Genomic DNA, 13,535 nt, shown 5'->3' on the forward strand with positions numbered 1-13,535 from the left:
TTTTTTAAAGTATCCTTTCACACAGTGGCTCTCAAACTTTGGCATACATCAGAATTTCCGCAGAGTTTCTGACAAGTTTCTAGGTGATGCTGATGGTGCTGGTCTGGGCACAACCCTTTAAGAAACACTGCTTTAAGATGTATTCTCCAGAATTCACTCTAATAAGCAATACCCATATGCCTTTGCTTTTTCTCATAGTAAATAAATAAAAGAACATTTCACATATGGGTCCATCAAACTTTAAATTTTCAGCCTTTTGAAATGTCCTACTTAAATAAAATATATAATTTATTCATCATGGTTCATAATAATCCCTATGAGTTCAAAACACAGAACCACAGGATAGTCCAGTACTGGATCATCTGTGACTACATGAAAACATCTACTTACACAGTGACTTAGGGCACAGGGATCTTGCTCCTGTCTCCTCCATGCTTCTTCCGTTTAGGAAATCCAGTACAAAATCATGAGAATGTGAATGTGACCTATCATGAATGTAGACATAAAGTGTCACGGTGCATTGTCATACTCAAGATCCTGAATCAGGAACTTCTCCCTCAGGGCAGCAGTAATATTCCACAAAACATACCTGTCCATCTTCATTTCTAATTGTATACTGTAATGAGAGGAAGCCTCGGTTATATGTCCAAATAGGCACCTGGCACGACAGGACTAATGCCTTTGTAGAGGGCTTCAGTAAAGAAATCTTGTATCTGTTAACGTGGATTTCATTACAATTAAAGGACTCCATCAAGTCAGAATCTTGGGGATAGTCAAGGTGGGAGCTTCCTGCATTCCCAAAAGTAGATAACCTGAAATAAGGCTTGTAGGAGACATGGTGATCTGTAGGACCAGATAGGACCTATCCAATTCGGAAAATGCTTCACGGAGCCCCCCTGACTGGCACGGGACTTGATCCAAAAAATAGAGAAGTAGTCTAAAAGGACAGTTAAATTAACTAGGGAAGTAGCAGGCTCTTCCTGAACTTTAAAGTCTTGAAATAGTCCAGCCTGAATACAAGCATTTGCTTGCACACACTTTGCGTTTTCCACTGTCACCTGGATTCCATTTTTAGTACCAAAGCAGGTGGCCTGTTGTCGGAAATGAACGGCCTTCAGGACAGTGGAGAGATTCCTAACGTCGTCGAGGCGGCCACCAAGCTGTAGCCACTCTTGTCTTGGGCCCGTTGGTTGATGAGGGGCGTCGTCTACCGTAAGGTTGGCGCCAGGGATGCTCAGGCGTCGGCACCTGCTTCCACGGGCCACGCAACACCTTCACGGTGGGGTCCGGACGCCTAAGAACCCTTCCCAGCCAGGTCACCGGGAGGCGAGGTGCAGCTCCCGGGGAAGCAAGGAGGAAGTGGACCAGCTCCCGCCAGTGTTTTCAGATCTCCAGGCCACCTCGGACCTATAAAATTTATTTTAAATGTGGCCTCCTGTACTGTTTCAAGTCTGAGTTCTGGATTCCAATCCATGGTTTTCAAACTCTTAAAGAGAGAAACTCAGTATAAGAATACTTGGCCGAAAAATAAGGTATCAAGTGTACGCGTTTGTATCGCTGTGTAACAACTCACCACAGGTTTAATGATGTAAAACAACACACATTGGCTACCTCACAGTTTATGTGGGTCAGGAGTCTGGGCACACCCAGCCTGGGTCTATTACAAGTCTGTCTGCCAGAGCTGGGTTCTCATCTGGAGGCTCAAATGGGGAAAGGCATGCTTCCAAGTTCACCCCACTTGTTGGCATTGTTCACTTTCTTGCAGCTGCAGGACTCATAGAAGCTTGATTCTTTAAAACCAGCAAGGAGAGTCAGACTCTGGAGTGAGTCTGCGAGCAAGACAGAGTCTTACGTGATGTCATGTGATCATGGGAGTTACATCCCGTCACTCTGCCACATTGTATTGGTTAGAAGCAAGCCACAGGTCTTCACTACACTCAAGGAAACAAAATGACACAAGGGCATGGACACCAATAGCAAAGGCTCATGGGAGCCACCTTCCAGTCTGTTTGTCATAGTGGACAACTTTGAACTCTCTCTTCTTAAAGTACTTTCCGCATGAGTAATCAAGGAAGCCGAAGACCTGGGAAAATGTAAAATATGAAACTCATTGACCTAAAAATATTCATTCCATGTCTCTTGTTTCAGCGGGGGGTGGCTGGCACAGCATTCTGTAAACAATCCTTGGCCCAAGATGAATGTGGCATCTTCAAAGGTGTGCCTGGGAGCATGCATTTTATGCTTTCCTGGGGATTCGGTTCTGAGTTCTTATGACTAAGTTATTTTCACCCAATTTTGTCTTGTGGAATGAGGTGGCTTGTTCCCAAACCCATGTCATGATGACCACAGTTGAGACATTTTCCATGTGAAGCTGTGCTCGCTATTCTTATGTCTCTAATTACCATGTCTCCCCCAAGACCTGGCATGAGTCTCCACAGCTCCGTGAAAATTTTAAAAATACAAAGGGAGGCAGGCAGTTAAAATGTTCTTTAAAAAAGTAATATAAGTCATGTTATTAAAAATGAACATTAAAAGAGTTCCCTGTTGATGTCGCATTTTTTATCTTCCTTTTTAAACCTCTAAGGAGAGTTTATGTTTTATATGCCACACCTTCTCTTTACTCCAATTAATTATTGCCTTAATTATAAAACAGCTGTGATACGTTTTCTTAAGAAAATGTTATGCATTTAATGTATGTTCTTACCAGCGCTCATAGATAAGGGGAGGGGAGAGGGGCGAGGGGAAGGGAGGGAGGAGGAGGGAAAGGGAGAGGGGGTAGGAGATTCCTCTTAGGGTACTTAATCCTTAGCCCTTTTTCTTCCTCCACTGGTTCCCTTCCTAGACCTACATTTAGAGAAAAATCATGATGGTCCATGGGAGACTATAATAAACTAGGGGCCCAGTGCAAATTCGTGCACCTTGAAAAGAACTGTGGGCCACGAGGCTGCAGTGGGCACAGGGGCAGGTCTCTGCCCATCCTCCACGCCCCCACCTGGCCCCTCCCACCGCAGCCCCCAGTCCCCTGTCTGCTGGCAGCCCTGCTCCCGCTGCTGCTGCTCCCATGTGCTGATGGCACCGGCCCTGCTGGCACCCGCTGACGGCACAGAGCAATTGGGGCTGATGGCACAGAGCAATTGGGGCTAGCGCCAGTAGCGGGTGCAAGCAGGGCTGGTGCTGTCAGTGGGTGCAAGCAGCAGCTGCTGCCCCGATCACCCCTCAGGAGCAGGGGGAGGTAGAGAAGCCCTCAGGGGTGATCAGGGCCGGTAGCCACCGCTCACACTCGCTGATAGCACCGAGCTATCAGGGCCGGCACCAGCAGCAGGTGCAAGCTCTGGGTGGGACCACGGTGCACAGGAGCAAAGAATTTTCAGTACCAGAGGCTCACCCCGATGACAGCGACCAGCACCCTGCCTTGGTCTGGCGCCTCCACGCACCTGCTCCACCATCCCACCACGGCTGATGCCCGCCATGTTCCGCACATGCCCCCTGATGGTCAGCACACATCATAGAGACCAGTTGTTCGGTTGTTCCGCCGTTGGGTCTATTTGCATATTAGAGTTTTATATATATAGATGTCTGGCAAGGAGTGTGAGCTTCAGTCACTCAGGGAACACTGCAGACATTTCTGTAAGGCTTGACTTCTACTAACTGCTCCATTAATCCAAGTATTCCTTCAAAGAGAACAAAAGTTAAGTTTTGTGTGTGTAGGGAAGATGGTGATGGGGAGATCACTGTTTAATGTGTGGAATTCAGAGCCTCCTCCTCTCCTGCCTGCTTAGCTTCTTGCCCCACCCCCATCCTCTCAGGAAAGGCGAAGCTTTGTAGTCAAGTGGACAGAGAGGCTCACAGGAAAGTAGAAGGACATCCCCCAAGGGGCTGGGGCAGGAGAGTGGAGCTGGCCAGGGACTGGGTTTGGCGGATTGAGCTCTCCATTGATAGGGGAGATGAAAGAGGAACTGAGGGAAACAGAATACCCTTGGATAAAGGGTTTTGGGGGGCTAGGAATTGGGTGGGTGGGGTTGGGGGGAAGCTAGAGAATAGGGCAGAGGACTTTAATGACGGTTGCTCTAGACTTTCTATTGGACTTCTTAAATGTTAGCGGGAATTGTTAATAAAGACTAATGTTCCTGTGTAGGCTGGATTTATTTATGTGTTACATCACTCTGATCGTCCCTAAGCATGTGCTATTATATGTAAGCATGTTTTATTATGACATCTCCTTCCCCTGCATGTATTTCCTAGGGCTGCCATAACTAATGCATCACAGACTGACTGTGTGACTTAAAACAACAGCAATGTATTCTCTCACTATCTGGGTGCTAGATGCCCAAAAGCAAGGAGTCAGCAGGGCCACGCCCTGTCTGAAACTGTAGGGAACCCTTCCTTGTCTCTTCCTAGCTTCTGATGGTTTCTGGCAATCCTTGGTGTTCTGTGGCTTGCAGATACATCATTTCCATTCTTTGCTTCTGCCATCATATGTGTTCTTCGTGTGTGTGTGTGTGTGTGTGTGTGTGTGTGTGTGTGTTCCGTGTGTCATTACCTTTTATTATGAGAACACCAGTCATGTTGGTTTAGGGAGTACTAATTCAGTATGACCACATCTTAACTAATTACATCTGCAAAGACCCTATTTTCAAATAAAAGCATATTCTGAGGTTCTGGGTGAACCTAAATTTAGGGAGGGGACATTATTCAACCCAGTACAAAACATAACAGGGAAATTCACACAATCCAATTAAAATGATTAACTAATGAAATTTAGTATTTATGCTCCAATTAGCTAGACTGGGAAATAAAACCAGTGAAATTCTGCTTGGGGAAGGAATTGATGTGAAACTGTCAACTTCTCTACTCCTTTCCTGCCAGCTGACCACACCTCAAGCAATGTGCCCTGCTTTTCTGCTGACCTTATTCTCCAAACCACCCTTCCCCTACACATCCCCCACACATGCACACACACCACCACTTGCAGGAGAAGGGAGATCCCGGTGCCTGTGTACACATGCCACTCCCAACACCTATAGACGCAGCACTTTGCTTCCTCTGTTTTGGAGATGCAGGACTAGCCCCATCAGTGACCAATGTGATACAGAGGGAGGGTCTCTCTGAAAAGCATGGATCTCAGGTTTGGCCAGAAGCAGTGCTGAGAGGACTGGAAGACCAGGGACCACTGGGCTATCTTGTGAGGGCACAGGAAGATGCAATGGGTACAATGACATTGGAATACTGCTTCAGTATTTGATGCCCCACCCCTTTAGCTGAGAAGGTCTTATAGGACCCTCATTCACCAAGAGTCAGAAGATGTCTTGGGCCACATTTTGCCTGAGCAAGGGGTCTGTGTGACTCGGAACAGGTAGGGTTCAGTCTCAGATTTACTCACATCGGGCTCACATGTGCAAAGAGAACTTTCTATAACTGGTCCAATTTTCCCTGACCTCCATACCTCTGACTAATGAGGAGTGTGGGTAGGACTGAATTTTAGTCCAATCTGCTAGACTCAGGCGATTCCAGTAAGCTGTCTCTTTTGAATGAGTCAGTTTTTCCAATTTGCATCACTCTCCTGTTTCTCTCCAAGATGGTATCTGGGCATGTGGAAAGCTTTGGGCCATTGGGGGAGAGGGAGGCCCCTGGAATTATGCTGCTGCACAGCTCCGAGCCAGCTGATGTCTGAGAGGGTGGCTGGGCTGCTGTTAGCCTGGACTGTTTGGAGGAAGTTCACGCCTGAAGTGTGCAGCTGGGCCACTTGTAGTCTGTTCTCTCCTTCCTTGGATAAGGCTCAAGTCCTTCCTGCTGACTCAGCTCCACCACAACCAGCACTGGCACTCTAGCTGGGACTTCCTCTCAGGCCCCAGCTTGGCGGAGGGGTCCACCTCATGTCCCCGCATGGCCACTACCCCCTCAAGGGCCAGGGTGCAGGTACTGAGGACCCTCAAGGAGATAGAGGCTTATGTCTCTAGTTCTCCCATTTTGAGCAATGCTACCTGTCTTTAATTACTTATTCTCAGCTATGTCCTCTGCCCAGGACCAGGGCAGGAGCCTGAGAATGATGGAAAGAGATAATTCATTGCCACATTGCCCAGGATAGCTCTACTCTCTGAACCATGAGGGAGGGCAGAGACTAGTGACAGAGTAAAGGCTTATGTAGAAAGGAGAACAGCAAGAATCCTGAGAAAAGATCATTGTATCTCCAACCCACTCTCAATATTGCTGTTGAAAAATGTAGTTCATAATATTGGGGCAAAGTATGACAGACAAATCAGGAAGTAATCATTAAGCTCTAGACCAGTGCTATCCAATAGATAGTACTGATGGACATTCTGTACCTGCACTGTCCACTATAGTAGCCATGAGCCACATGTGCCTTTTGAGCACCTGAATGTGACTAGTGCTACTAAGAATTGGAATTTTTAATTTAATTTTAATTAATTTAAAGTTACATTTAAATAGTCACCTGTAGTTAGGGCTACCAGATTGGGCAGTCCAGCTCTATACCTTAACTTTTATGTGCCCCAAACCCCTTTGATACTCTGGTCAAGCCCATGGACTCCTCTCAGACTAACATTTAAAATCTATAGGATTACAATAGAAACCAATCAATTTAATATTTCTATTTTCTTCAGTCTTTAATTAAAATTATTTAATTTTAAAAAATTTTTAATGTAGCCGAAACCGGTTTGGCTCAGTGGATAGAGCGTCGGCCTGCGGACTGAAAGGTCCCAGGTTCGATTCCGGTCAAGGGCATGTACCTGGGTTGCGGGCACATCCCCAGTGGGAGATGTGCAGGAGGCAGCTGATCGATGTTTCTCTCTCATCGATGTTTCTAACTCTCTATCTCTCTCCCTTCCTCTCTGTAAAAAATCAATAAAATATATTTAAAAAAAAAAAAAAAAAAAATTTTTAATGTAGTACTCTATGTACTTCTTTATTAATGTATTAGATATCAATTTAGCAATGAGCCTAATCTTAAAGAGAGATGAAAATAAGAAATACTTTGAGATATCTGATACAATGTAATAGGATATGAAAATATCTATGATTTCTATTGATGATAAAGTCACATGCACTCCTAATGCAACTACAGTTTGGATTCAGTTAGGAGTTTGTGAAAATAAGCATGCACACTTTTTCCCATCCAAGTTCACTAACCTGTTGGGGAGACACAGAGCCAGGCTAAAACCTCCTGCTCTAGACTTATGTAAACAAGACAGGCTGGTGAGTAAGGCTAATGCATGCAAGAAGTATTCATGGAATGTCCACCACCTGCCAGGTACTATTCTAGACGCTTGGGTTGCAGTTGTGAATGAGACAGACAAAGTCGGAATTTTCAACAAGTTTATTTCCGTGGAGGAGGGAAACAAGGAGTCAATAATCAGGTCATTTCAGGTGGTAGTAAATACTATGCAGAAAGTGTAATAGAGTGATAGTGACGCCGAGGAATAGTGACTCTTTTAGATGGGCTGATCAGCAAGGTCACTCAAGAAAATGGCTGAGTTGAGGCTTAAATGAAAGGACCCAGCCATGCAAAACCGGGAGACCTAGAGCTAAATGAGGTTCCTGTGATTGGCCCGTGTAATCAACAAAAGTGAGCACCACAGAATCAAGATGAGAGTGGGGAGGGCCCAATCAGTGCTGGAATTTGTGAGTCTTCATCTGAGATGGCAGGGAACTTCAATTTTATTCTAAGTCAGGGGTGGGCAAACTTTTTGACTCGAGGGCCACAATGGGTTCTTAAACTGGACCGGAGGGCCGGAACAAAAGCATGGATGGAGTGTTTGTGTGAACTAATATAAATTCAAAGTAAACATCATTACATAAAAGGGTACGGTCTTTTTTTTTTTTAGTTTTATTCATTTCAAACGGGCCGGATCCGGCCCGCGGGCCGTAGTTTGCCCACGGCTGTTCTAAGTCCATTTGGAGTAGAAGGTGGATTAAGTGACCCTGTTGGTGAAGAATGGATTAAAAAGGAAAGTAGAAGCGGGGAGTTCATGCAGGAGGCTGCTTTAGTCATTCAAGTGCAAAGTGATGGTGGCTGGTGACTATGGATATTGTCATGATTCAGATAAAGAAAAGTGAATGAATTCAGGACATATTTCCAGAGAGAACAGGGAAACTTCAATTAGGGAGCATGAAGGAAAGAAAACAGTCTCAGAATGACTCAGGGCAACGCGTTTTGCTGAGATGGGAGAGTGGTCTTGGAGACAGATTTGAGTCAGAATCAAGACATACTTTAGTTTTATTACTGCCCTTTAGGTATTGAAAAAGAGAGGTTTGGATAGTTGAACCTGAAGTTCAGTGGAGAAATCAAGACTAGTAGTATAAATGCTGGATTCACCATCACAGAGACGGTATTTAGGCCATGGGATGGTGTGAGATAAACCAAGAGCAGTGTTTGCACAGAAAAGAAAGGCCTGGTTCTGAACCATAAGGAAATTGAGTATTTAGGAATTACTTTTTGATTATTTATTGTGCACTTTTTTTGGTCTGTACTTTCAGATTGGTATGTGCTTCCAAAGTCAGTAAAGTCCCTCTGCTGATCTGGTAAATTAGGCTTTAACTGTGGGGTAAGGTGATGACCTCACAAAGGCTTCTGATAAAATACAATTAGGCTATTTGCAAAGACCCATTCCCATACATTCCCATCACTAGCATCGCAATGATGCTTTCATGGGGCATTCACCATTCTCTTTGGTGGGTCCAGCATTGAAAGAATCCCCCCTTTATGAGTTCCCCCTTCCTTTACTGATTTCCTAGGCTAGAGGCAGATGACCTGGTCTCTGGCAATCAGGTTTGCTTACCCCGGACTTCAAGCAGAAAGCTAGAATGGCAGAGCAGCAGACACTGAATCCAATCCATTCTGGAGAAGGCGGTGGCAACCCCATTCACTCCAGAGTCAGGCGTGGCAGAGGCCGCAGCAGGCACAGCCAGAGTCCTAACAGTGTCAGTGACACACACGGAAGTGTCTGTGCACGGTGAAGCGGAGCGTCTCCCCTGGAGTGTCTGTGGAGTCCCCTGGAGCTTTCTTCCTTACAACCCATCCTCCATGCCGCCCTGGCTGGCCTTGGAGCACCCCTTCTCCTTTAATACCTTCCTTTCTGCTAAGCCAGTGCTGATGTTTAGGTTTCCCAGGAAACAGACAGCCAGAGATTTATGTGCAGGAAGTGTGGGGGCAGAGTGGCCTCAGAATCAATATCTGTGAGGGGCGAGGGATGCAGGAGAGGGCAGAGGAAGAGCTTGAACTTGGATGCAGGTGCAGGAGAACCTGCATCTGATCCCATGGGGGTCCCTTCAGAGTTGCCCTTAATTGAGATGAGGGAGCTGGGTTTTTTCTACTCCCCCCCATTCTCCCCATTGCCCAGTCATTGGGCACAGGCCACCCAAAAGAGGGGCATGTCCTTGGACAAGGTGACTCTCACATTGAGAGACATTCCAGGCCAGGGAGGCAGTGAAAGCTGTCAGCCACCAGGACTCCCAATCTCCGCAACAAGCTTTGCAAGATGCAAATCCATCATTCCCCTGAGATCTAATAATAATCTCCTTATTTTTTTCACAATTCAAATGGGAAATTGAGGCTCCGAAATATTAAATGATGGCTAGAAAGTGGTGGGAGTGACACACTCTAGTCTTAAGATTCCAAATGGTGTTTCTATGCCTGCCCTCTGTCAAATGTTGCAGAGAATAAACACACCCTCAGGAACAGACAAGCTACACAAGAGCCAGAGGAGAGCCGGGCCAGTCTTAAGATTAGCAGGCACGTCACTTTGGGAACTTTTCTCAGGAACGCTTAAATTTAGCTCGGATTTGGGAGAACGGACCCACCATTTGTGAATGAATCTTACTCTATATTCTTATGCACAAAAGGCCTCAAAACAACGACCAAAGCCCTAAGCTAGATACTACCTGTTGATATGAGGCCTATATTCCTACCTTCACTAATGTTCCCTCCAGATTCTGGTGGGATTTGAGCTCTGCCAGTGAAATGCACTTTCATGATATTTGGAAGACAGCGAGATGGAGACTATTTTCCTACAACTGGGAGGGTGAACAAGCAAGCCCTGACGACAAAGGTCAATAGCAGGAGCCAGACTCCATGTCCTCTGCCTGGTCCCCAGTGGCAGGGACAGACGCGACAGGAACAGCAATAGTTTCCTGACCTTTGGCTTGTAGCTGCAGTGTTTGGTCTTGAAACCAAAAGGCTAGGAGCTGCACCCTAATTTCTACTCCTCCACCCCTTCCAAAAATTGTGTAAGCACTTCATTTCCTGTATTAAGCCAACCTGTTTCTGCTTGAACCACTTACAATGGTTTTCTTTTCTCTGCGCTGAGCCTGATAGGGTGCCCCAAGTCTGAAGCCAGAGGCACTGGCTGCTTTCCACCCCCACCCCCATGATACAACCACAACCAGAGAATAACATAGAATGAACCAAGTCCCTGAGTGCAAGAGGACTCCTCCCGGGAAACCAGGGCCAATGGCCAGGTGCGTATTGCTTCTGGAGGTAGAGGGCTGAGAGCCGTGTCTTGCTATCAGATTGCAACACTCAACCTTTCCAACCATGACAGTTGGTCCCAGAATAGACCTATCCTCCACCTTTTTGATCTAACATGCAGAGGCAAGGGGTGAAATCCCACCAGCTGGTCAGGACACTTCCTGACCTAGTGCATTGACAAGAGGCTTCTCTAGCAAGCGGATGTGCAGGAGGAGCTCTTGGCCACTGACAATTGGCCAAGTGTCAGCCAAAGATGGAGGCACCAAAAGCAGAGTGAACAAAAGAAAAGCATTATGGGCCCCGTGCATCCCACCCCCGAAGGATGGAGGAGAGCAGTGAACATGTAGAAATTAAGCCACTTGGGTTTATAGCTATCAAAAGCAAAATGCCTCTTTTCAAACAAAGATGTCATTTTTAGAGAAGGACAGAACCAAAGCTGCAAAGTCAAGCCCTGCAAATTCAAGCATGAAGTGCAGAACGCAGAAGATACTCTGAAACTATTGGCTGAATGATGCACAGTGTAAGAAGGGACTAAGATAATGGGCAGCCACCTTCGTGTTTGTTTGTTTTTAACCTGGTATAATTTTATTTTTTTGAATTCATTGTTGAAACTATTACAAATGTCTCCCTTCCCCGCCTCCCCATTGCACCTTCAGTGTTTTTTTTAAAAACAAAAATCACTAAAATACCAGTTTCTACTTCATAAGTCTGTTTCCATGTTCCAGGCAACAGCTGGTCCCACTTTATCGCTGTGGGTACAATGAGTTCTAGTAAATCCTGTGTAATAGTTGTATTCATATGCTCCATCCTTTTAACCATCTTCTTAATTAGGATGCTGTCCTTTTAAGCAAAGCATTTACATAGTTACTTTATTGCATTTGAATACAGTGTTAGCTTCAATAGGCTTAATATAATTTCATGGTTTCTAAAAAAATGCTTTACAGTGAAGGGAATTTATTTTATTATCAGCAGGGAGTTATTTCCATGAATATATATTCAAGAGCCATTGCTACAGAGGCTTATGAAGTTTGTTGAGAAGGAAAGATTCTGAAGATGTAGTAGATGGCGGCAGTTCAGCCACTTGTAAGCCTAGTTTCTTTGTACTTAATGTTCTTTTCTATAAAGTGGGGTCAGTATCTTCCTTGCCTACCTCATGGAGTCATTGTGAACAACAAATAAAATATTATGCATGAAAGGGCTTTTGCAAAGCCTCAGGAGTGATGTGCATTTCAAGAGCTATTACCCTCCCCATGGAAGCTCCTGACCTCACACCCCATGTGGAGATGGTGGGTGGGATTTAGAGGCACTAGGGTGGACTTGGACTTTCAGGATGCATGGGTGATAGAGCAGAGGGAACATGGATTGTTTAGAAAAGATGATGGAGGATAAGCAGAGCTGAGAGCCTCAGACATTTGAAGACTGAGGGACAGAGGACAGGTGTGGGGTTAACTGTTAGTTGTGGGTACCCACTGATACCAAAGTCCGTGCCTCCTATTCCATTATCCTGCTCGCTTTTCCAGCCTCACCCAAACCTCATTCTTACTCACATCAGTGTTTTTGAAAAATTCTCTCTGAACCCCAGAGCACTAGGGTTCCATTTATTGGGGTCAGATGTCCTAACCTCCCTTTAAATAGAGATTAAATGAATCTTGGCTGACATCAGGTTTTAGCTACACATGCGCAAACAGATCCTTGGCAGCGTAATTCTCAGATTTGAATGGCAAAGATTTATGAGGGAGGCCCTAATGCCTTTAGAATAATACTGCATCACCAGTACTCCATCATAGAACTAAAAGAATATTAGTCACCTTTCAAATAATGGAGTGAAATCCATTGTGTTTTCTATGATACATTCTATAAAAATTCAATTATTTCAAGCCCAGCTGTTCTATCTACTTCTTTTAAATATATCAAAGTCTCAATGTAATCGCAAGTATAGAGGCATGGAAGCAATAGTAGTAAAAAGATCACTGTGCTTTGAGTCAGAAAACTCAAGTTTGAATCTAATTCTGAACCTTAGTAGCTGGGGAAGTTTGAGCAAATTATTCTATCCCTCTGGGCCTCGGTTTGTCAAACTCTTAAAATGGGAATGATAGCATCTACTGACAGGGGGAAGGATCAAATGAGATAGTGTGGATGAAAGAGCTTGGAGAAATTAATATCAGGACCTTACTTCATTGATTATGTGTTATAGCCATGGATAAATGTTCTTATTTATTCATATCTCATTGACATTGGAGGACCTCAAATATATTCTTACCTCAAATACCGATCTGCAAACTTCTTAGCTTCAAATCGGGGTTGGGAGCTATCCTTTCTTTCTTGGCTTCCCTCCCCTCCTCTTTAGATTTAATATTTAATTTAATTGTGGCCATGCTCTTCTTGGCTGACCTCTCAATTACAGATCAAAGCACAGAGTCCCATTGCCAATTTCAAGTCCATCTAACTGCTGTCCATATATAGAGGCTTACCTATACCCCAGTGTGATCCTGAGAATCTCAGTCACAGGAACAGTAAGGGGAAATGTGGAACAGTATGGGAACTCTGAGCGAATGGAGAGAGGAAAGGACACGGGCCAAATGATTTTTCATATCAGTCTTACTGGTCCCAAGAATCCGTTTGCCTATGTAAGTCTAAAACTGAATACCTAGCTATTTATCTTAATCCAGTGGAGGGTGAAGGCAATGTTAATCTACTGATAAACCTGGAAGGGGAATAGAAAACAATGTGAAAACATATTTTATATCAGATGGAACCTACCACTGGCTACGTATCTGTTGGGGTTTGTGGGGAACCAATAATTAACACCACTTTTTCTTGTCCATATTCTGAACCAATTGAGAAATAAGACATGGGGTTTAGGTAGGTAGAGAACCCAAGCATCACCTTTATTATTGACAATGCTAATATTAAGCTATTAACTACAAGTAAGTGGGCTTCCCAATACTTTCCAATACTTATGAGCATGCCTATATCTACAAGCAAATGGGCTTCCTCCCCTGCAGGCCTAGTCCATGTCTGAGAGCAATGGTGATTTTTTCTCTCTGCAAGT

General features: G+C 44.9%; 1 pseudogene; it reads right to left on the bottom strand.

Annotated features, from left to right (window-relative positions):
• Positions 1–529: 529 nt before the first annotated feature.
• Positions 530–3,865, bottom strand: LOC111825967 (annotated as a pseudogene).
• Between the last annotated feature and the right edge of the window lie 9,670 nt (positions 3,866–13,535).

The sequence above is a fragment of the Myotis lucifugus genome, unplaced genomic scaffold, assembly GCF_000147115.1.
Source record: "Myotis lucifugus unplaced genomic scaffold, Myoluc2.0 scaffold_48, whole genome shotgun sequence".
Lineage (NCBI taxonomy): Eukaryota > Metazoa > Chordata > Mammalia > Chiroptera > Vespertilionidae > Myotis > Myotis lucifugus.